The sequence below is a fragment of the Pogoniulus pusillus genome, chromosome 15, assembly GCF_015220805.1.
Source record: "Pogoniulus pusillus isolate bPogPus1 chromosome 15, bPogPus1.pri, whole genome shotgun sequence".
Classification (NCBI taxonomy): Eukaryota; Metazoa; Chordata; class Aves; order Piciformes; family Lybiidae; genus Pogoniulus; species Pogoniulus pusillus.
Genome location: NC_087278.1, coordinates 16,841,100 through 16,864,667, shown reverse-complemented (window position 1 = coordinate 16,864,667; position 23,568 = coordinate 16,841,100).

The following is a 23,568-nucleotide window of genomic DNA, read 5'->3' as shown; positions in this document are numbered from 1 at the left end:
TACCAGGCAATAATAAGGCAGTGGGTGTGCAATAGGGTGCATGGCTGCATGGCTAGGCTCCACAGAGGCAGGCAATACAGGTTCTAGTGGCAGTGGTGTGCAGGTGTGCACAGCTGGCTGGGAGCCCATGGGAGACTCTGTCTCTGTAGAGAAAAGTAGATAGTGCAGGCAAATAGCAGCAAAGCAAGCAAGCAGGCATTAGAGTGAGCACTGCAAGTGAGCACTGCAGGCAGGCAGGCAAGCAGGCAGGCAGGCATAAGCACTTTGTTTACCTTTGTACATCCTATTGATCAGATGTGGGCTGAGATTAATGGCCCCTTGGCCACCAAAATGACCAATCAGCTTGGCAGTTAACCAAAGCATACCATAACAGGCAAGGTCCACAGGCCTGGCTCTTCCTAAATAGGGGAAGCTACAGGCTTTGTACCTGGTAAGCCATAAACTAGACACGTGGGCTTACACAACCGTGCTACAGAACCTGGGCCCTGGGCAGGCCAGACTTTATGGTGCCAGGTCTATTTTGTTTCTTTGATAGGTAAACAGGTATAAGCCTATTTTGGGCCTATGTGCCCTCCATGACATACTTATATTGGTTTTCACAGCTAGTTGGTTCAAAGTGTGATTCTAGTCTCTGCTATCACATAGGCTATGTGTTTATTGTCCCTCTTTAGTTCCAAAAGCAAATTTGAAAGAGAATAAATGAATACAAAAAAGTAAAAGATATATCTGTCCATCACACAAATTCATCTTCAGTCAAGATTGGCTTTTATATTTCTTTGTGACACATTATTACTGTTATTACTACAACTGTCATTCTTCATCACACTTCTTATTTACTTCTTAATTGTCCTGAGAGGCATTCAGTATTTTTCAAGAAATCCTTTTCTCTGGTCATATTTCATCATCTACGGCTATCTTGACGTCTGGATAATGCATAGAAAATGAAGTTAAGATGTAACCTCAGGAAAACCTTATGATAATGTTATAAGAAGTATGCAGTACTAACACATATCTGAAGAAATGGAAAAGTCACCGTCTTCGACCACAAAAATCAGGTAAAATAGCTTTAGAGAAATTAGGAGACAGGTAATGCTAACACTCGTGTTGGCTTTGCTGTTAGCATGAGGATTATACTTCATTGAAGTGAACCATAGATCCTTGTGTAACTTGTGTACAAAGAAAAACAACTGAACCAGGCAGAGAAAGGCTGATTTTAGGTGTGAGCCTCTCTTGTCATTCCCTATGGCACTTTATTGCTGAGACTCCTATTGTTCCAACAACAGGAAAACACAATGCAAAAGGAAAAAAAGTCTGTCAGCAGTCTGAAGCAAATTCTAAGGATGTTTAAAGGTTTACTTTCCATATATTGCTTAACTACTTCTGAAAAGCTGCTCCCAATTCTTACAGTGCTTCTTCTAAGCAGAATCCCCCAAAACTGTGAAACCTGTCATTTTTTCATGGATCCTCTGAGCTGTGTACTTAAGAAGATTACCCAAAATCTAATTCAGAGTAGTGTATGACAAAATATTTTGATTCTCTGAGAAGATATGCAGAGATACAGTAGAAATGCTTTTTTAGCTCTCCTAGTCAAATCAGAACTTATTTCTTTCCCATTACTGGGATTACAAATTACCTCTTTTATGCAGTAAATTCATACAACCACTGAATACATATAACTAAAAATATTAGCAGATCTTGGGTAAAGTAGATCCAGGAATTTCTAGATGTAAAATTAGTCAAAAAGTTGTGTTGAATATTGAGGAAGAGCTTGAGACCATTGGCTCCTGGAAGTGGCTATGATGCTCTTCTGAGCTGTTATTGCCAACAATTTGAGAATAAATGTTTTAATTTGGAATTCTTTTTTGAACAGAAATTTGCAAAGAGCAAGAGCTTTTGTCAGTGCCAACATAATGGAGTGAAAACAGAATAGCATTAGGTCACTACACCATGTGGTTTCTAGCGTTATCATTGCTCAGTCACTTTTACTGCTGGTTGATAAGATACTGAGATTCAGATGAAGGTGTTTATGCCTAGTCCTGATAGTGCAGTGCAGTGCCGGTAGTGGTAGGGGTAGCTGCTGCACTGTAAAAAAAAAAACAAGTTGTTGAGAGGACACTTTAAGGATTTGTTTGATTACCCAGGTGGAAATTAAAGATCCCATGGAAAGTTTCAAAAAAAGTGGAAGATAAACTAAGCAATGTATTGCCTTGAGAACCACTGGACTATTCAAGCATCAAACTCTTTATTTTATGAAGTGAGTGGGAATACTTACAGTGTATGAAACACACTTATTCAGCCATTTTTTCTATTTTTATTACCTGGAACTATGTAGGTTACACAATCTCTCAGCTCAGTCACTTTGTTTAGTTTAACTTCCTTCTGAACAGACGTCAGCCCTGCTAGCAGAGCCAGTTCAAAATGTCTGTGGAGCATGGAACATTTTTCAAGTTGAAACAAAAGTTTTGCAGACATACTGGCCTTATTTGTCTTTCTGTGTTTGTGATTTGAGAACAATTAATATCCTCTAAAATCACAGCTGCACTCTCAAGACTGTCCTGTTCCAAATGCTGTCCCTCCGCTGAAATGGTGGCAGGTATTCTAGAGCCATTTATGAGTAGATTCTATTGTAGCTACTAAGTATAGGACAAGAAGCTTCTGCTTGGCTTAGTTTTCTAGTAATTTTACTTCAGGACACCTGTTCAAGAAAGGATGAGTCTTGTAACTGAAATAAGATGATCTTGACCATCTGTTGAAAGAAAAATAAGCTTTGATTTCCTTACTCAGCTCCCATTTTGTGGGGCAGGAAAGCTCATGATTTCTGTCTACTCCTTTTGTTGTTTTGGTTTTGGTTTGGTTTTCTCTTAAGCTGACATCATTATTGGAGTAACTTTTCCAGACTATCAAAATGTTTTGCTTTCTAAGGTTTTGTATTGGATGTGTATGGTGCTTATGAAAGGTACATGAGAAAACAATTCACAAACTGATGAACAAAACCTGTGCTTGTAGTGGGCTTGAGAGTATCATTTGGTTACAGCTAGGAGTTGGAGGCAGGCTTGATTCCTGTGATATCTTGACTTCTCTATTAAGATAAAATAATGCTTGAGGAGAAGAGACAAAACGTGGTAATGTATTTACATTCTCTGATGCAAATAAAGGTCAGATATTAACTCTTCTGGACACAAGTTGAAAGGCAGGTTTGCTTGGGGATGCAAATGGCAGTGCAGATTGTGAAGTATCCTGACCTATCACCCTCATAAAGTCTGCTCAGCTCTCTTTTTTTTTCCATCTTTCCTTTTTTATGAGGGTTGTTGTTTGGTTGTTTTTTGCTTGCTTGTTTGGGGTTTTTTGTTTGTTTGTTTGTTTTGTGAGTTACTTTTAAGTAGGAATCTCCTGTATGTTTGGAATGTCAGTTCCCAAATTATGCAAATAGCTCTTAAGTAACTTTGGGACAAGTTTAAGTATTACTGAGCACTCTTTGAACTTTATCCTAGAGAGGAATATGAAGTCATTCAAAGTTGTGCAACATAAAACACCTGACAATTTTCATAACAGAAAATCAGACAAGTTGAATTAACATTTATAAAATATAATTAATGAAAATTGTTAAAATGAGAGGACTAAATTAATGAATTCACCAAAATCAAGGAGGAAGATTGTGGAGATAAAGCACTTTAGAAGACATTTAAAAAGTAATTCATGAGTTATGGAAAAAAGAGTTTCCTTAGGATGGAGAGAGAACTACTGTAGGTCAAATCTCTTTGAGCATAAATCAAAAGAAAACATTCTTTGACTGTAGCTGAACTACAATTAATTGCTGTAAGTGGCAATATGCTCCTACCACTTTTTTAAGTAAGTATAGCTGTAGCAGTTTAGGGTGGATGCCTTTAAAAAGAAACACCACAGAGTTGAGGCCACCAGTGTCCAGACAGGTGGGTGGACAAAGGAAGTAGTGTATTCCACACACATAATCCTGCATCCCTATAGATTTGAAAGTCATCCCTATGGATTTGAAAGTCAGATGCTTCCATTTTCTCTCTCCTTCTTCCCAGGAGGGACAAGCAGGTTCTTATCTCCCTGACTGGGAAGATAAGGCCTGGCCAGCCTTGGCAATGCTGCCAATTAGGCCTGGAGTGGCTTAATTGGACCTGCAGCTCCCAAGCTGAATTTTGTGCTGTGTTACAAAAATGCTTTCAGCATGGCAGGGAGGAGGAGCATATGGGCCTGGGATTTGGCATTTTGTGTGGAGCTTTGGCTGAATGAGATTGTTGTAGGCCCAGGTTGCAGGACTGGGCCAAGACTGAATACAAATTTGTGTATTTTATATGCTTTGCTGTGCTCACCACTATGTAGAACTGTAACACTGTAGCTTGTGAACTACTTCTTCATTCAGACTTTCCAATTCTCCAATGCACTGTGTCCGAGTGTTATTTTTTTGCCCCATTCAGAGCAATAGATCAATCTGTCTCCTCATTAAACCACAACAATAACTTATAAAACATAGTGTGTAACTATGTAGAGTTTTAAGAGCTTGACATTTTGTGACATTTTCTTGTCTGAAAGATGCAGCCAAAGGGTCCCTCAGAATACCAGTGTGTCCTGGGTGCTGTCTAAATAGTTCTATTGTGTAAGAAATGACCAGAAACTTTAATCTACCTGACCCAGAAAGACATTTGGATACTTTAGGACTGAAAGCATCGATCCTAACCATTGACTTTGGTGGGACTAGATGGAATTTACACTGCTGAATGAGAAGCTGGAGTCACTAGATGCATCCAAGGCAATGGAGAGCAGCAGAAAGCAATGTCCTTTGCAAAAAGCTCAAAAAGTATTGTATAGAAATGAAGGTATTGTTAATGTTTTATTTCACATAAACACCTAATGGAATGGCTGAAGTGATGTGGCAGAAATGACCTGTGTTGTAGTAACATGAGAGAAGAAATTTCAGAGAACTCTCCCCTTAAATATTTTCTGGACCCAAAGAGGTTTGGCAAAGCTTTGATCTCACTGTACTTTGCACAAAAAGAATGCCTGTAGAGTGGCTGTATGGAGGCAGTTGCTGTTACACTCATTAAAATTACTCATTGTTGCAGCATAGTCACAGAAATAATAAGATTTCTTGATGTGAGTCTATTTCCCACTGGAATGTTGTGTTGTATTGCGATAGCTTTGCCGTCGCAGTGTGCTTGTTCTGGTTGAAGAAGCACTTTCATTAGAAACCCTTCTTTACAGATGCTTATACATTTATGGTAAAAGATAATCCTTTGGCCTGACATTTCATTTGCTCCTGTCAAACAAAAGGTGCTGATTGTTTTCTGCTTTTTTCTTCTGCATTTATTAAAACAGGTTGGTTGCATTGGGGTTAACATGCCAATAAGAGAATCTAGCTTGCTATCACATATTCACATAATTTTTACACCCATAGGTCTGAAATTTACTTTAATATATTATATTTCAAATGGACATAACCATAGGACAAGCTGTCTGAGGAAATCTGAAGATAATTGCAACATAGTTTTGAGTGATCAGAAAATTCTCATGCTAAATGTCATATAAACTTGATCTAAGATTCAGATAGTTTTAGTCTTTCTCTCAAATTATACTCATGATTTTTTCCATTTTTACAGAGGACACTTTTTTGATTTAAATGAGGATTTAGTTCATAATCTCTGTTAGACGAATCCCCTGAATAACTGAAGTAAGACTTTTGAGACTGGATATGGCTGTTAAGTTTTGGTTCTGATAGCTATTATTCATCTGTCTTCGTGAAACATCTGGTGCATCACTGAAACAACAGTAGTTGTTTAAGAGCTGTCATTTAGCCTGTCCTGTTATTAGCCACTCTTGATGTTCTGCACTTGACCACATTCCTGTGGAGATCTACTAGGATGTTTAGATCAAAGTGTGATTACCAGAGTTTTTATTTCAATCAACTTTTTCATGCTTCAGGGCTCTGCACCCTGCATCACTCAGTCCACACTATATGTATGTGACTGCCTCAGACTTGAGCTCATCATTCAGCAGCAAAAAGGAAGAAGAAAAAAAAACTGGCAAATCTATGTGGTCCATTGTATCAATTCAAGGCTTAATCTGCCAATTTCCTTATGCTGCTGTTATGAACTAAGCAATGTTTATTAAAACTAGTGGAATTAAGTAGAATGAAGACCATCAGAGAGACCAAAGACCAGATACCCTGACCCAAATGTCTGTTTTCTTCTGAGAAAAGCTGGAATGTATATGATTCAGGTTACCCTGTCTTTCAAAATTAAAATTCATTGTACACTGTGTTTCCTCATAAGATCCTAAGGGAAGGATTTATATTCAAATGCATACAGCTATGCCTGCTTAAAGACATTAGTCACTTATCTATTAACATGGGTTTCTGAATTGCACTTCTATTTAATTGTGCTTAGAGTCAGTCAGGGTTGGAAGGACCACAAGGATCATCTAGTTCCAACCCCCCTGCCATAGGCAGGTACACCCTACCCTAGATCAGGCTGGCCAGAGCCTCATCCAGCCTGGCCTTAAACACCTCCAGGGATGGGACCTCAACCACCTCCCTGGGCAACCCATTCCAGGGTCTCACCACTCTCATGGTGAAGAACATCCTGCTCATGTCCATTCTGAATCTATCCACCTTCTGCTATCTCTCCTATTTTTTGAAATGTGATTAAGAGTAAGTATTACATTTTCTTCAGGAATTCAGGGGTACTTCTACAGCTGGCAGTAGTACCTTTCAAAACTATGTTCCCTGGCCCAGATTTACAGTTACCTTGGGAACAATTATCCTGTATTGTATATTCAGATTCTTATTGTCACATCTTTTGTGCTACTGAATCTCAGTGGTCACTCCAACTCTGAAATTCCCAGTATGTGATCTGATGTCAGGCATGTCCCACATGAGTAACAAAATGAGGGGAAATTATGCAATCAGTTAGAAAAGGCAGTTGGAAGGGTCTGGCATATAAAGACAGAATCTGCACAATTACAATAAGCAGATGTTATACTATAGTGTAAACAGGGATATAATCTCTGTGAAAAAAATGAGAGATTAATGACATGGTCAATCTATTCATACCAATGAAGAGAGAGAGAAGTAAGTAAAACGAAAGAATGATGTATCATAGGGAAATAATATCATGGATGCAGTAAACTCCTCAAGCAAGTGATAAAAGGATTCTAACTCTTTCTCCTTCCTGCCTTCTAATATTAGAACTCTAATCCACAAGTCCACCCAAATCACAATATCTGAAATTACAACAAGGCTGAACGTTAATTTTTAACAGTAACTTTAAGAGAGCTTCTCATGTTTGTGAAGTCTAGGACTGTGAAAAAAAGTGTATATGCTTGCAATGTACATGGAGGTCTACCTGCAGTTTGCATTTAACAGACATGATCTACAACAAATGCAACATACTGGCACAGAGAAACAATAAAATATGTCCTGTCTCAGGGTGCATGAATGGGAACTTTGACTTTCAAGCTCATTGATCTTTTCAGCTGACTAAATTTCTGGTTGTACCTTACAGCTCTGTAATAGCATTCTGAATTTAATCAAGCCACTTCTCTGTATCATAACGTTGCAATATGAGACAGAGTATTCTTGGATTTTCTATAATAGAATGTATTCTCATAAAATTTCTCTAACACTGTATGTGTGGAGCTTTGATGGACCTGGATGGCAGCTGCGTTTTTATGGCTTTTTTGCCTTAGTTATCTGGATCAAGGACACCACAAATGTCCTACATAGGCTGTAGATATATTTGTTATTCTACTACAGAAAGAGCCTAGAAGCTCAAAGGAAGAATTCATATTGCCACCAGCATAACACTTTTTTAACATGGTAAACTGTTACAGATGAACCAAAACAGACAGGGCAAAGCTGGCATGTTTAAGTCCTATCCTAAAAATCAGTTTTAAGTATCTCTGGGATGTAATCTATGTGAGACAATTTTTTACCAGCATTATTAATGGGTGGAAGCTGAGGCATAGGAATCATAGAATCATAGAATCATAGAATTCTATGATTCTATGATCTCTGGGATGTAATCTATGTGAGACAATTTTTTACCAGCATTATTAATGGGTGGAAGCTGAGGCATAGGAAGTTTCATTTAAATATAAGGAGGAATTTTTTCACTGTGTGGGTGACAGAACACTGGAACAGGCTGTCCAGGGTGGGTTGTGGAGTCTCCCTCTCTGGAAATATTCCAAACCCTCCCGGATGCATTCTTGTGTGATCTGCTATAGGTGATCCTGCTCTGGCAGGGGATTGGACTAGATGATCTTTCATGGTCCCTTCTAGCCCCTGACATTCTATGGTTAAATTTGATTTCTGTTGTTAATTGCATTTTTTTCCAAATATATTGGAGTATCTTCTCTTCTTTGACCAAATCATGATGGGTGTACACCTATTCAACTTCCAGAGCAAGTGAGTTTAGTGAAAGGGCCTCCTAGATATGGCAAAATATGTTTGGAAGTGGAATTTTGAGTTTCTCTAACCCCGCTCTAAATGCAGTGGAAGTTTGAGACAACTGATCTGTAATCAGATTGGTGCAATTTTAAATGCATATCAGGTCTCTGGTTCATGTTTAAACTTTTGCATAGATTTTCAGAGCAGACCTAGATATCATCACTAAACCCACATCATCAGTTTTCTTTGTGGGTAGTGTAGAGGCGATTACAGTTACTTGTAAATTTTGATTATGGCGAGTTATGCTTTTAAAGCTCTTTAGAGATCAAATAAGGTATACAAGCTTCACAAGGACTAACTTAATGTTCCTTGACTGTGGATGCCCTCAGGAACTAGAGGAGGAAAAATGCCTTCTCTTTGTCATGGTAGTAATCTTTGGTGCTGAAGTGGACAGGTGAGATATGGACTTTGCCTTCTCTCCTGAACCTGTTTGACTCTAAAGGTCTGGTAATAAAAATCTAGACAAGAACTGTATTTACAAGAGTGTTGTGGACTTTGTGGTTCTGTTTTTTGATATGTCATTGTCAAACACTGCTCAATTACCAGCCCCACCCTGAGGACACTGACAGGTACATTTCTGCATTCAAAGGACAATGGCTGGTTTCAGCCATTAAGGGAAACAGCCCCATGACTTTTCCAAATGTCCTACTCTTTGAATTTGTACTGAGTAGATTATTCACATCTGTGATGATCATAGCAAGCAAAGGAAAGCCTGACAGCACCAAGCAATGATTTTCTGTAACGTAAGAAAGTTTTATGTTTATGGTTCCAAACTGATTGTATTATACATCCTCTCTACACAATAATCAATTATGTAATGAATCACGAAGCATCTTTGTAGTAAAGGAAGTTACTGTAAAAGATCACCAGAACCAATTTTTTTGGTCTAGCTAGCTTGGTTTGTCTTTCTCTGTCCTTTTTGAATCTCTGGAATTAGCTGTGGATGACAGTACTATTTCCCAAACTGCTCTTTGGTGGTGCAGTATCAGGAATATCACTTCTTGTTCAGTTACTGCCAATGATTTTTCCTCTTCACAAGCTCCTTTTCCATCTATTCATGAGTTCCATTTATCACTACAGTCTGAGCAAAAGAAAATCCTTAATAGTCTTCCCCTCGCTGTGCAAGCAAATACCTTGCTTGGTTAATCATTTATCTGCAAACTTCCTGTCACAACACCCCTTTGGTTATTTATCCATTTATAGTACTTTTATGAGATTTTGTGTACCTTTCTGAGCATGAAATAAGTACATACATTTCCAAGAAATACATTTTACGGGCCAGTGAGACAGATATTTTCATTTGGGTTAACAGATCTATTCCATTCTTTTTTTCTCACTATTTATGTGCTTCCAGAGACAGCTGTTTTACAATGCCACATTTGATTTTCAATTGGTGGTGTTTTTAATGACAATAACATATTGATTTTTTTTAACTCACCCAAAATAATCTAAAAATAGTAGTTTTAACCTAAACTCCTAATCTTCTTGAGTATACAATTACATATCTTTGGTTTAATACAACAATAATAAAAAATTTCAATGAAGCACTCTTTTAGAAGAGAGGTTTTTTTCTGATGAATGAGTAAAACACTCCTCTCACTTGCATGTAAGAAGGTTCATCTGGGAATTTTTCTTCAAAACACACTCAAATATTTCAAATATTTTTTTAATAAACTGTGTCAGGATTGTTTTCTGTTACCTAAACAAGTAGCCACTCAGTCATCAAAGTCTATAATCTTGAAAAGTGTCTTTTTTTCAACGAGCTTATGCTTAACTTTCAACAGAAGCTTAAGCCCTATTACTGTCAGTAGGATAAAATCATGTCCCCACATGTTTCACTGAATGAAGGTTTTATCTCAGCTAACTTCACCATCTTAAATGCGTTTTCTAAGATGGGACAGATTTCCTTTTGGAGGTTTTCTATGTCTTTACTGAGCCCAAACTACTAAGCTACACAAAGAAACTAACTTGTTTATATCTCTGAATAGATCTGATTCTTAGAGGCTTTAAAGAAACTTTCAGCCACCTGATTGTTAAAAAAAAAAGTAAAAAATGGGGAAGTAAAATTCAGAGTGCATTTCCCCATGCTTGCCACATTGCAGTCAGGGGTACACAGTGCCTTATTAAATCAAGAATTATATCACCAAGGCTCAGCTAATGGTGTTTCCACTTCAATGGCCCTTAAAGATGTTTAGACAAACTTTCAAACTGGATTAACAGAAATTAACAGAGCTGTGCCTGTTCACATCTCTTGGTTATCCAGCCTATGATAGCAACACTGGAATTCTTCTTTCATGGTTTTAAGTATACTGCTTCTTTACTTGTTTATTAACAAGTCTTTCTTTGGCCCCTGCTAGACTCCTTGGTGTGACCTCGTTTGATTTTTGAAATGGTGCACCAATTTCCTTGAGGCACTACACAATTCAGATGGAGAAAGATGCAGTTCTGCACAAAGTAAACTCACACATGTCACACGGTTTGTCCCTCTATTGACTTGAATTTCTCCCAGGGCTTGCTGTGATGGTCAGAACACATGCTGAACTGCCTGACTGCCTGTGTTAGCAAGGCCACTGCTAGTTATTGTTCAAGTATTTCTAGATTCCTTATGCTTCTGGCTCCTGTTGGTTCTGTTAGAGGTATACAAATATAGATAAATTGATTTTAGCCTTAAGCCATTAGACAGAGATTTTTCTAAGCTTTGCATAAATAAATCACTAAAATGTTATTCTTTTACTTACCTGTTCTTTATTCTTTAATCTTGTTCTTTTCATTGTTCTCATCCCGTTGCTCCTTTGGGACCTTCCATTTATTAATTTTGAGTTAATTTAATGTGATAGTTTGGATTTGATTATCCAAGAGACTGTTACCTATGAATATCTCCATAGTAAAACCCAGAAAAGTTCAAGTTTAAAATGGTCTTGAATGAAACAGTACTGCATTATTCTGGGTAAACTTGGACTCCTTGCTGAAACTTTTAATCACTGCTAGTACCTAACAAATTTTATGTATGTATGCTTATGTATGTATATTAATTTGTGTGTGCACACTAGCAACTCTATAGGCTTTTCACGATGCCAAGATCATTTTTCTTGGTATTTCCACCTAGCTTCTAAAACAAAACTACCAGGCAGCTTCAAGCAGATTGGTGAAATTTCAGGTCAAAGATTTTTAAGTTTGATATACTTATTTAATTATATTAAAAGAACTAGCTGTCAGCAAAGCTACAGAGCAGAGGTCTTCAAACTTCTTAAACAGGGGGCCAGTTCACTGTTCCTCAGACACAGTCAGGGGCCAGACTATAGTTTGTCGGGGGCCACACTACAGTTTGGTTCCAGCCCAGTAGTGTCAGGGGCCAGGCTAGTTTGGTTCCAGCCCAGTTCCGGAGGTGCTGGGGGGCTGCGGAGGCTGGCAAGTGGATTAAGTGGCAGGAAGTGGCTGCTTGGTTTCCCCCACAACCCTCGGTGGGGGCGAGTGGGTTCTGTAAATACCAGCGGGCTGGACTGAGGACCCTGGGGAGCTGTATCCAGCCCGCGGGATGTAGTTTGAGGACCCCTGCTATAGAGGATCAAAAAAAAAAGTTTCCAGCCCATTGCAGATCGAGATTTCACAAAAGACTTGGAAGGCACACAAAAAGTGCTATTTTTTGTTCCAAAGACATCATGTTTTTTTTTCTTTGCAGATGATTTAATGTCTGAAGAGATTTGAAGAGGAGCATACCCTGGAAACAGAAAAAAAGTGATGCAGTTCATGCCTTTTTGGAAAGACAGAAAATTTGAGTAACTAAGAGCTATATTCTGTTTATTTCCACAAGAAGTGGGGAAATAAGGTACAAAGGAAAAATAAAACAAACAAAAACAAAACACAAAAAAAGCCCCAACTTATTTAAAGGTCAGAAATACAGACACCTGTGAAAAGTCTCACTCTAGAGGAGTTATCATTTAGTGAGCATTTAGTCTTCACCTTCATGACATTCATACTGAGTAAAGTGAAATATTGTATTAACTATTTTCCCAAGTTCACTACCAGATAGCACTGCCAAGGCAACCTAGCAGTGCCTGCCAATGTGCTCTAACCTTCTTGGATCTTCTTCAGCAAACATTATTGATTATGCTGCACTCAAGCAGGAGCTCAGTGAAAAATAAATGTTTTGGACTTCAGAGGCCCAGGCTGTGAGCTAAACCCATCCTGAAGTGATCCCTGATACAGCTCCGTGACACTCGAAAGGCTGAAGGTGAATGGTGAAATACATAAAAGCTCAACTATTGGCACCTCTTTCCACGAGCATACCCATGTAAAAGCCAGAGCTGCCCCAGCTCTCAAGCTGTGGACAGGTCCCATACCAGCACCTAGTATTAGTTTGGGCCAGCCAGGACAGAGCATCAGGCAGACTAATGCTCACACCACAAACCAGGATTCACAATCTCTCCTTGTTGTCAGTTTTATGTCTTCTTGGTGCTGCTGCCCTGTTGCTCTTCCTTGCTCTGTTCACAGCAAGTCCAGCACACAGAAATCACAATTAATGAAACTGCTCCTTCCCAGTTCCTGCTATCTGAACAAGATTTTTGTAACTCTTTGTCTCAGATGATTTTTTTTTTCTCTTCTCTGACCATATCTACCTTTTTACACGCTTAAACTTAGTAGTTGTTTGTTCCTGTTTCTATTACATCTGCAATTGTTTTCATATTTTAAACAATGAAAGCTATTCTTCTCACTGTCATTCTACAATTACTTTTTTAATACCTGTACCATCTCCCCATGAGCTATCTTTCACTTTATTTTTCATATGCTTAGCCATCTCAGAGGTGCTCAGAACTCTATCTGGATTAAGTAGGGACAATGCTACTTAATATTTTTGTATATAACTTTAATCTGGAATAGGAAAAGCCTTTTTCAAAGCTGAATACTTAAAAAAAACCCAAATCCGAAAAACAATAACAGCAAAAACCCCCACCAACACCAAACTAAACCCAAACAACAACAAAAAAAAAACCAACCCAAACTCAAACACCAAGCAAATAGACCTATAACAACAACCCTCCCTGGCCAAACTACTAGGACTGAAGCTTTGCATAACTGTGACTTCTTTTGTGACAATGTCAACAATAAATTGATGCCATTAAATAAAATTTTATTTTAAAATACAAGGTTATATGAAGCATTCAAAGAGGCTACGAAGAAAAAAACAAGCTTATCTGCACATAGATAATCTCACAAGATTCAAATAACTCTATATAACTTAGGATTTTTCCTATGTATGATCCAGGGCTAAATGGCACAGATGGTTAGCAAAGCAGATGAAGTCCCTATCCTCCACCAGAGATAACCAAACACAACAGGAACAAGTCATATATATGGCATACCTTTTCCTAATTAAAAGGGGTTTGAGTGTGTCTCTGTGGTTTTTGTACAGTTTGTTTCTTAACTTTCAGTCCCACCCAACAAAGCACTGAGCTAGCATACAATTCAGTGTTTGATTTTGGTTTTCAGTTTATGAGTTTTATTAGGATGCATTTTTTGCTCTGTGGAACTACTTGTATTGCCCATCTATTCAGTGGATGAAAATAGCATACACAATACATGACAAGAACCAATAAAACTGCATCCTCAATGTAATTCCGCTAATAACTTTCCTCCCAAAAGGTGTAAGACGTTCATATAGCATGTGCACAACTATGGATTTGTAGCCATTACCTTCCAATTGTATGTATTAACAGCTTTTGGGCAAGTAACCCAATAGACTTGTCTATTAGTTTATACTCTTTCTCAAAAACTGCTGCTGAATGTCATAAAAATATTATCCTAATTCATCTGAGAAGTTTTGGGCTTTGGGGTTGTGATGGTTTGGGTGTTCCCCGCCCCCCCACATTTTAGAAATCACCCAGACTAGTCTCAGCCGGCTCTGGGAATACAAATGAAGCTATTTATTTACAGCTGGCACAATATACAAGCAGATATTTACAGTATATACAGTTATATACAGGAATATACAAGGTAAAAGGTAATACAGAAACACAACTCCCCTCCCAGAAACCTGAGTCCCCAGGAGGGGCTCTCAACCACCCCTGCACCTTACCCCTGCCCCTCTCAACCTTACCCCAGTCCTAAGGAAGAATGGAGGTTCGGCCAAAAGGTTAAGAAGCAAAGTGGGTTAGAACAAATGGAAGGTGAGGTTAGGGAGTAAGATGTTGCTCAGACAACAGGCCAAGCGTGAGTGAGAAAATGGTAAGAGTGGTATCTAATGTTTTCATTTCTTGTTCAGCAAGGCTCTGAGGGAAGTGGCCATCACCATTGTTTTCCTTTCACAGCCTATGATCTAGTTCTCACCAAAACATTCTAGCTTGCTTCAAACTAGCACAGGGGTTTCCTGTTGTTGTTTAGGTTTTTTTGTGGGTTTTTTTTGTTTGGTTGGTTTTCCCATTTTCATTTTCTGTAATACCTTAAAGCCACCACTTTCCCTTACATACTTGTTTAGGAGCTTTCAAGATTTGGAAGGAGAATACTGAGTATAGGTAAGATCAATATGTAGGGTTTTTTTAGCATATCAGTATTGCATTTCTGTAACTGATGGTATCACTGTGTCTGAGACTCTGGTAGATGAAGATCACACTACAGCCTAGTAAACAATTTAAGATTATATTCCACTGTGAAGTCTGCCAAGGAATTAATTTCACAAGCAATTCACTGATAGCCGAAGAAAGCAGGTGTGATCGCACAAGTATATATACAAAGGCTTACTGAAACTAGACTGGATTAATTCTATGCAGGCCATGACATTAGTTCCAAAGGGTTTGTTTTTTTTTGATAAGAGAGAAAAGAGACTGCTTTGAGATTTTTGGCAATAACTACATAAAACCCAAAGATACTACCCTAGTTTTAAGCACATGAGAACAACTTCAGAATCTGTGGATTTCATATCAGCCCTGTTTGATACCTAGATAATATGTTTAAGGAAACTCAGATCAGTCTTGTCTTAACATGAAAAAGTTTTATACCTACAAATAAGAATTTGTATGCATATTTGACTCTCCTCCCTAGTAAGTAGTGAGACTTATAGAAGTAACTCAGGAGTAAGAATTATCAGCCATGTTTCTTTTCAAATCGTCTAGGTTTGGTTTGGTTTTGTTTTGTTTTTAATAACACTACCTGACTCTTTAGAGTTAGAATACTAAATCTAAATTCTTTAGGTTTAGTATGTAGAGAAACCTTAGGCATGCTTAATTATTCTTTTATAGCATTCATAACAATCCAGAAACTTAAACTGCATGTATACACCTCTGATACTGTACTTACATATGGACACATGAATAGGCAGATGGTTATGAATATTTCTGTATGCAAGCATATGTACATACACACAGATTTATGGACTTAGATACTTACTAGGAATAGGATACGTGAGTGCTTTAAGTCAGAAAAAAAAATTCAGTCATATTCAGATTTCTACAGGAAATCCTGAAATTACTTCTATTTCTTTGTATTAAAATGTATCTCAGAAAATACAGAGAAAAAAAGTAATAATTATATAAATTATTAAGTATGTGCCTAAAGATGTCTTATCATTATTTCCTGGTAAAATAGGATGGAGAATTCCATCTCTGTGACAAAAGACAGAGTAGAATATCAGGCCACAGCTTAATAAGTGACGGTCTGGCTGCCTGTGTATGGAAGGCTACAGAATAGTAATAACCTATAGACTCACCCCATTCCTAGTAATTTTATTTTTCTTGTAATTTACAGTAATCCATTTGTTTTGTTTTAGTTTGTTTTTAAATCTTTTGGGAAATTTCAGCCCAGATTTCTACCAAAAAGGGATAAAGAAGGAAAATACAATTGATGAAGAATTGAGGCATAAAAGTATCTGTTAAGAAGATTCCCTCTGACTGAGGAAGGGCATTCTTTCATAGAATAGCAGACTTAAGATGCTGCTTCCAAATACGGTTCTCTCTGCTTATTGTTAGATAAGCTTCTTCTATTAGTGTTCTTTGGAGTAGGCAGTTTTGAAGCAAGCTCTCTGGCCTGAATGAACTATACCCAAAAAGTCCACTTCAAGAGTTCACCAAATGCAACCTGCTCCCATAGGATAAGAGGATGCAAAACAAGACCTAGTCTTTTAGACAATCTTACTTCAGTAAAGCACCAAGTTACTAGCTAGCATTGACGTAGTCACTGAATGAATGTGTCTGACCATGGTTTTTGGTGGTCCCACTGGTACGTTGACTAAATTCTGACTTAATCAGCCAAGTCTTTCCTGAAGCAGCATCTGCAAAGACAATGATTCAGTGTGGCATTTAGCAGATTTCCAGCATGAAATAAACAAATGCAATCACTGATGAAATTATTTTAATATATTTAAGTGTTTTGTTGTCCTGAAGCCAAGCAAGATTGCTAAAAGGCTCTTGAAAATTGGGCTGCTTCCTTTGGCTGAGGAGCTGAACTTTTTGGAAAATCTGGCTGCTGCACTTGATTGTCCTCATCAGACTGGTGTCTGTCAAGTCCAGAGCTTGTTGCTTTAAAGACACAAAGACTGCAAGGTAGCATTTCTTTTGTCACTGCACAGCTTCCTCTTAGTCCATTTTTTGTGTTATGAATACCTGTGGCAGAGGTATTCTCTGAGCAAAGTATTTTGTTGAAGAGACCATGATAGTTAAATTTCATGTGAATTGCTTTAAATTGCATGGGGAATGAAACAAATAAAATTTTTGCTCTCCATGATAAAATGTGAGGGAACATACGTGGAAGACTGGAAACTGTGATGCCCATCCACAAGAAGGGTCAAAAGGAGGAGCCAGAAAACTACCTGGGGTCTTGTCACATCATTCACAATTTTCTTAGTGCCCTTGTGTTCTCAGTATTCTGGGGTCTCACAGGTATTTTATTTCAATTGCCCAAATGCTATCTAAAAGGGAGTGAGGAAGGAAAAGATGGCTCTTTGTAATCTCCAATGGTGAATTATCTTCACACCCTAACAGATTCTCAAACCTCACCAAAGGAAACAAAAACTCTGACTATATATACACTGTCATCCTCAGCTCTAAAAATGTGAAAAGGGTACAGGACTTTGCTGGGGGTTGCTTAATGAGCAACTTGTTTCCAAGGCAGCCAGTTAGGAAATCGATCTCTCTCTGCAACCCTTGTTAAGAAGATCTTATTAACAAAGATCTGCCCTGAGATCAGGGAAGGTACCAAAAGGTAAGGGCTCACAAAGCGACTCTAACTGCAGAGGTACTTTTCCCATTTGCTGTATCCTCTTACCCTTTTCATAGCATTGGTCTCCTGTTACTCTCATAGATATTCAGTTATTTTAAAGTTAAAAAGATGCAGAAAGGCTACAAATGGCTGCTGCATATCTTTAAGGCCGAAAACTCAGAATGTGAAGAACCTATAACAAATCTTTTTCCATTCTCCCTGAGCCCTCAGAAAACAGGATTTAAGCTGAGTAACATTGAACATCCCTTTGTCCAACAGGTGCTAGGAAATTAAACATAATCTTCATTTTATAGTCATGTCTATATGTACTCCTCCCCCCTTTTTTTCTTTTTTTGTCTTTCTGTTCCTCAGAAGAGTTGGAAAGTGTTTACACTCCCTACATCCTCTGCTGCTTATCAAAGTGAATTCCCTAAAGTGAACTGTTGCTGGAGAACATCCTATAAATGTTGGGCTTCTGGTACTTAATCACAGTATTGGAAGTTAAAAATTAGAACAACAATGGGTAGACATCTCAACTGCACACCTCTCACTCTGCATGAGCTACCCCTGCGTTGGTTTGTCCTACAGAAAAGGACCTTCCCTTCCAGAAGGACACCGTCAAAGCTCAGGTTATAAACCAGAGCAGCTGAGGCCTTTCAACCTGGGAAGCTGTAGGGAAGTGTCACAGAGAATGGCCAAAACAGTCTTCTGTCTTGCCACAGAGAGTAATTCTGGCTATGGTGTGACCTATATCGCAGATCAAGAATGGCTCCTGTAGAAACCTGCAGACAGACTACCAAGGGCTCATAAACTTATCCCCCCACACCCCTTTATCCCACCCCCCTTTTTCGGGGGTTTTGTTTTGTTTTGCACAGGTTCATTTGATGCTGTCTACCAGACTATAGTTAATCAACTGCAAAAACATTTTTAGCATGCTGTGGCTGATGGAAAGACAAAATACTGCGCCATGTTTCCTTGCTCTGTTCTCAGTGTGAGTGCTAGATTTCTGCTTTATTTATATGGGAAACTCCTCTTGGCATAGAAAGTGTTGCCGTGCCAGCAGCTTCAGTGAGTGCAATCCTATAGCATTTATGGAAGAAGCAGCTGGGCCTGGATGAGTAGTAATCATTCATTGTAAACTCATAATGAACATGGGAGCTGTTACGCTTCTGCAGGATGCTATGCCAAACTTTTTGCTTGCTGAGAATCCAGCTGCGGAGCTCTTCCCTTTATATTCTAGCCTGTGGGCTGAGTTTTGCAACTTAGGAAGATAGTCAGTTGGCTCAGGTTTTGTTCTGGTTTGAGGTTTGAGTATTTTTGGAGAGGTTTTTGGGCTTTTTTTTTCCTACGTTCGAGTACGTGAATACTTCCTGTTATTTCTGCAGAGAAGTACCTTGCAGTCTTGACTAGTTATATTCATATTCACAGTGTTGTCATTTCTGAGACAAAGTTGCAGATTTTGTCTTAGAAGTCAACTTAGTAATGCTCATGTCATGTGAGATGGGACAACTGCCCACATTAAGTGACATGACATGTCAACAGACCTCTTGATGGTTCTTCCTCCGTTCTGTATACCTTTCTCCTGATTTATGCCATGGTCAAGTCAACTGAGGGGGTAGAACCATGTACCTAATCCACAGCCACTTTGTCTTACTTCAGACACCTGCCTGTCAGTGATCATCAGGTTTTTCATCTGAACACGACATGCAGAGGGAAGGCACAAATGAAACAGACAGTCTACAATATCCAGAGCTAGGCTGCTAGGACCAAGTGCTTCCCCGTGGCAGTAAATGCCTGCTTGCTAAAATCACAGGAGTCACAGAGACTGTTCATTGCAAAGCAGAGATTTTAACTTATTTCTTCCAAGTCTCAGAGTTATTGCTACCTGCAAGAGAATAAGCAGTGAAAATATCCATCCCATAATTAGGAAATTTTTCATTTTTCTTTGGATACACCAGACAGGGAGCTTCATTCTGCACACCAGATGGCATCCCTGCAGCGGGACCTTCATGACTGAACTACTACTGGATTGATCTCAGTGGTCTCTGACGAACTGAGGGATTTAGCTATGACTAGGAGGGACTTGAAGATTTCTCATGGGCCATTGAACTGTCTAGTGCAGGTCTTGCTTTGCAACAGTAGTTAATTGACAAACTTGTTTTCTAGAGACAGGCTGACTTCAGAAGCCAGACTGATACCCAGACGAAGATAAAAAATGTCAGTGCCAAGCAGAATTAACAGTGGCTGGGAAAAGAAAGCCAGTCATTGATTTTCAGCATCCAAAATGGAATTACAGACACTGTACTAAATAATAATAATAATAATAATAATAATAATAATAATAATAATAATAAAATTGAATGACCCAGTGAATCAGACAATGCATCATCTTCATTTCATTTTTGCTTAATATGAGGGGACATTTTATTAGGAAAAAGGTCTCCCTGTTTAGAATCCTGGCTGCATGTTCCTTGCCTCAAAGAAAAGGAAGCATTTGGAAGAAAAAAATTCTGATACTCTCCTGATTCAGTGAGTGGGCTGGGCTGATGGTCCTCTTTGCAGAACAATGAGGCAGACAAAACACAATAAATACCCAGGATGGCTGAAGCCCAAGGTATTTTGGGCTCAGAGATGGGAATACACATTTAATTGGTATTGAAAAATAAACTGGGCAGTGAAGAAGAATAAATAATAAATATGCCTTGTGGCAGTGCAGCAAGAGGCTGCTTGTTTGTCTGCTTGCTTGCAAAGCAGTCCAGTACATCTTGTTCTCCCTGCACAACTTCAGAACAACTTTGTTTGGACTGAGAAATTTAAATCCATTCTTCTAAAACAAATCTATCTAAATATTTTTATATTAACAGCAGCACAAGAAGACCCGATGTGTCTGCACTTTCTACACAGCACTGGCATGTTATTGTTACTGCTAATTACAGCTACTATTATTCCAGTGACAACAGAAGACAGTCCATGAGCACTGCACCTCATGCTCCACGTCAGTGACAGACCATCTCTGCTGCAAGCTGGTTATATCATATAGAGAAGATAGAAAATGTTACCCCCACTTTAAAGATGAGATATTAAGGACAAAATTAGTAAAAAACTGATTTACAAATCCATGGAATTAAAAAAAAACAAACCTACAACGAACAAAAAACCCCAACCAAACCCAAAAACAAACAAAAAAAAAACATGACACAACACTCTTACTGGAAGCTGAAGTAACTGTTATCTCAAGACCACAATGCTGATAGACACACCAAACCATCCAACCAACCGAACAAACAAATAAAGCTTTGTAAGTTTTAAGGTCCCTTCAGAATCCAAACTGTGCTTAGATGAAATGTCATTTGCTGATCAACTACATTTTTAACACCCAAAATGATTGTTTGAACAACACTGAGGTAAACCAGTTGGTATGTTGAAGTGAGAAGTGGTGAAGAAAAGATGCCACTTAGGAGTATATTTATCTCTTGGTTTTCTTGAAAGCCCATTCTCTCTCCAGTTATGGAAGTTCATCTATTTCTAAACAAAAACTGCAAATGAACAATTCCATCTCCTTTATTAAAAAGGCAGTAAGAAAAACAATTACTTCTAATTGTTACAGGCATAAAACTTAAGAAATGTAATTTATTACAGATAGGTAGATCTTTGGAACAAAGAGCCTTTATCTTGAAACATGTGCTGTATTTTTCCAATTAAATATTTAGCAAAAAAAAAATTTCTATTGCAATTATTTTTCATGCCTTATGAAAAGCATTACAGCATTAAAATTTTAAGAGTCTTAAAATTATTATTGAAAGTGATTAGCAGGAGGGAAAAACTCCATAATAATTTAATTTCTTAATAATCACAGAGAAATTCTGCAGGTAAAAGTTATGACAAAATCTTGATGAAAAGTGGTCTTAAACTTTTCAAAAGAGAGTAACTCCTATTCCTGAAGAATTTGTGTTGTGTATATGAGTAGGCTAACAATGCAGTTTTTAATGGTGTCCTCAATATTTCTGTAGAAATACAATCTTGAGTTTTGACCTAAGGGTAGTTCCAGTCTTCCTTCACATCTAGTATAGTAATTTTGTAAGAAAAAATATTTTTCAGTTACTAGGGTATTTTAAAAAATTCAGATAGAAAAATAAAATGAAGTCTCATGTGCACACTGGAAAGTATTTGGCTTTCGAAAACGAACTACTAGATCTGAGGCATATCTGGAATGAAGGTTCACTTCACTTGCTTTCAAACATCTGAAGTTAGCTGAGGTAGTCAAATTCTGTGTATGTCCAATGGAGGGAGACGAGTGAATTCACACTGTCCTCACTTACTGTCTATGATAGATTGGAAATATTTTCTTCAGGATATACCTACATTCCCAGCTTGATTATAGATGAAGCCTGGATAAATACAACTGTCAGAGAAATCCTACTCTGTCTGCTTCTGTCTAGTCATTCCTACCAGGAGACAGAAACCCCTGCTTATTTCTAGCATGGAAAAGAGATTACCAAAGATGACTGAGCAACAAAACCAAAAGGTAATGCTTTAATAGGTTTGGTAATAAAATATGAGTAAGGTTTTATGGCTGTGCACATAGGTGAATGTGTATGTTTTATTTAGATGGCAGCAATTTCCACTGACTCATTTAGAGCATAGCAAAAGTGCACTTCTTCTTTAAAACACTGCTGGTTTTATGACTCTAAATTTATGACAGCTGGATCTAGATTTCTCTGTAACTTTTCCAGTATATGCAGTAACTGAAATCTAAGGATTTTACATCCTTGATATGAGGACAAGAGTGAAAGAAATAAAAAGTTGAAAATTGTGTGTCACCTAAAAATTCACTTTCATTAATGAACAGTTCTTACATTTGCAAAAAGAAGATGTTCTTCACAGTCACTCCAAATTATCTTTGCATCTTTAACTTTCAAGTCAACCACAATTGTGAAAGAGAATTCACTCCTATTTATTTTAATTTTCAGCAAATCTTGTTCCATTTTTAAGTATTTTGTAGGCATGTTTAGACAGAAGCAATAGCCTTCAGGTTAAGTTGCAGTTTCTAGTGCCGTACAATGGTGACAAAATCTGAGCTTAAAAAACAAAACCAGAAATGTAGCCTTTAACTTTCTAGGCTTCACACAGCCTTTCTAGGTTTTGTGTAATTCTTCCTATGTTACCCAGCTGAGTCTGCAACTAGCCGCTGCTCAGATGCATGACTGATGGCACCAAGGTGTGGCAGTGGAGTTACTGCAGTGATTCCTGTCTGATGGGGCCTGAAGTCAGCAGTTTTCCACCCTGAGGGCCTCTATAAGTGCTTTCCTCTACAATTGTGATGAAAGAGCAGTCTTTCTGCTTCCCTAAACCTCAGACAGTTTTTCAATTTGCAAAGAGAAGCAAAAGTCTAACTGCCATTCAGTAATATGGGCAGAAATACCCAGACAAAGCATAACCAGTAGTCTGTAGGTTGTAGTAAGTATATGCTCCTAGGCAGACAATTGTATTTACAAGAAAAATGTGACACAGGATTAAGGAAGAGAGGGATGAAACTTCAAATATACTTTTAAAATTTTTTTTTAACTTGACTGTAAATAAGAAATTCTTTCTTGACTGTCAGTGACCTTTGGATTTGTACCTACAGATTTCAAGCAAATCTAGACATTTGAACATGTGTACCCACTTTTAAACCATCAACCACCAGTGCCATTCAATTACCTCTGCCCTGATCTGAAAGTCTGATGAGTGGCAGACATTGGGTTTGGACTTTTAGATTGTTTGATTTTAACTATGACCAGCCCATGCAGAAGAAAAGATATTACTACCACTTGAAATTTTGGGCCATGCATTGATTTCTTTACCTTTACTCTCATCTTCCTGGATAGCTTTCAAAAGCTTCAAAAACATTGATCTTGAAACTCCTTCATGTG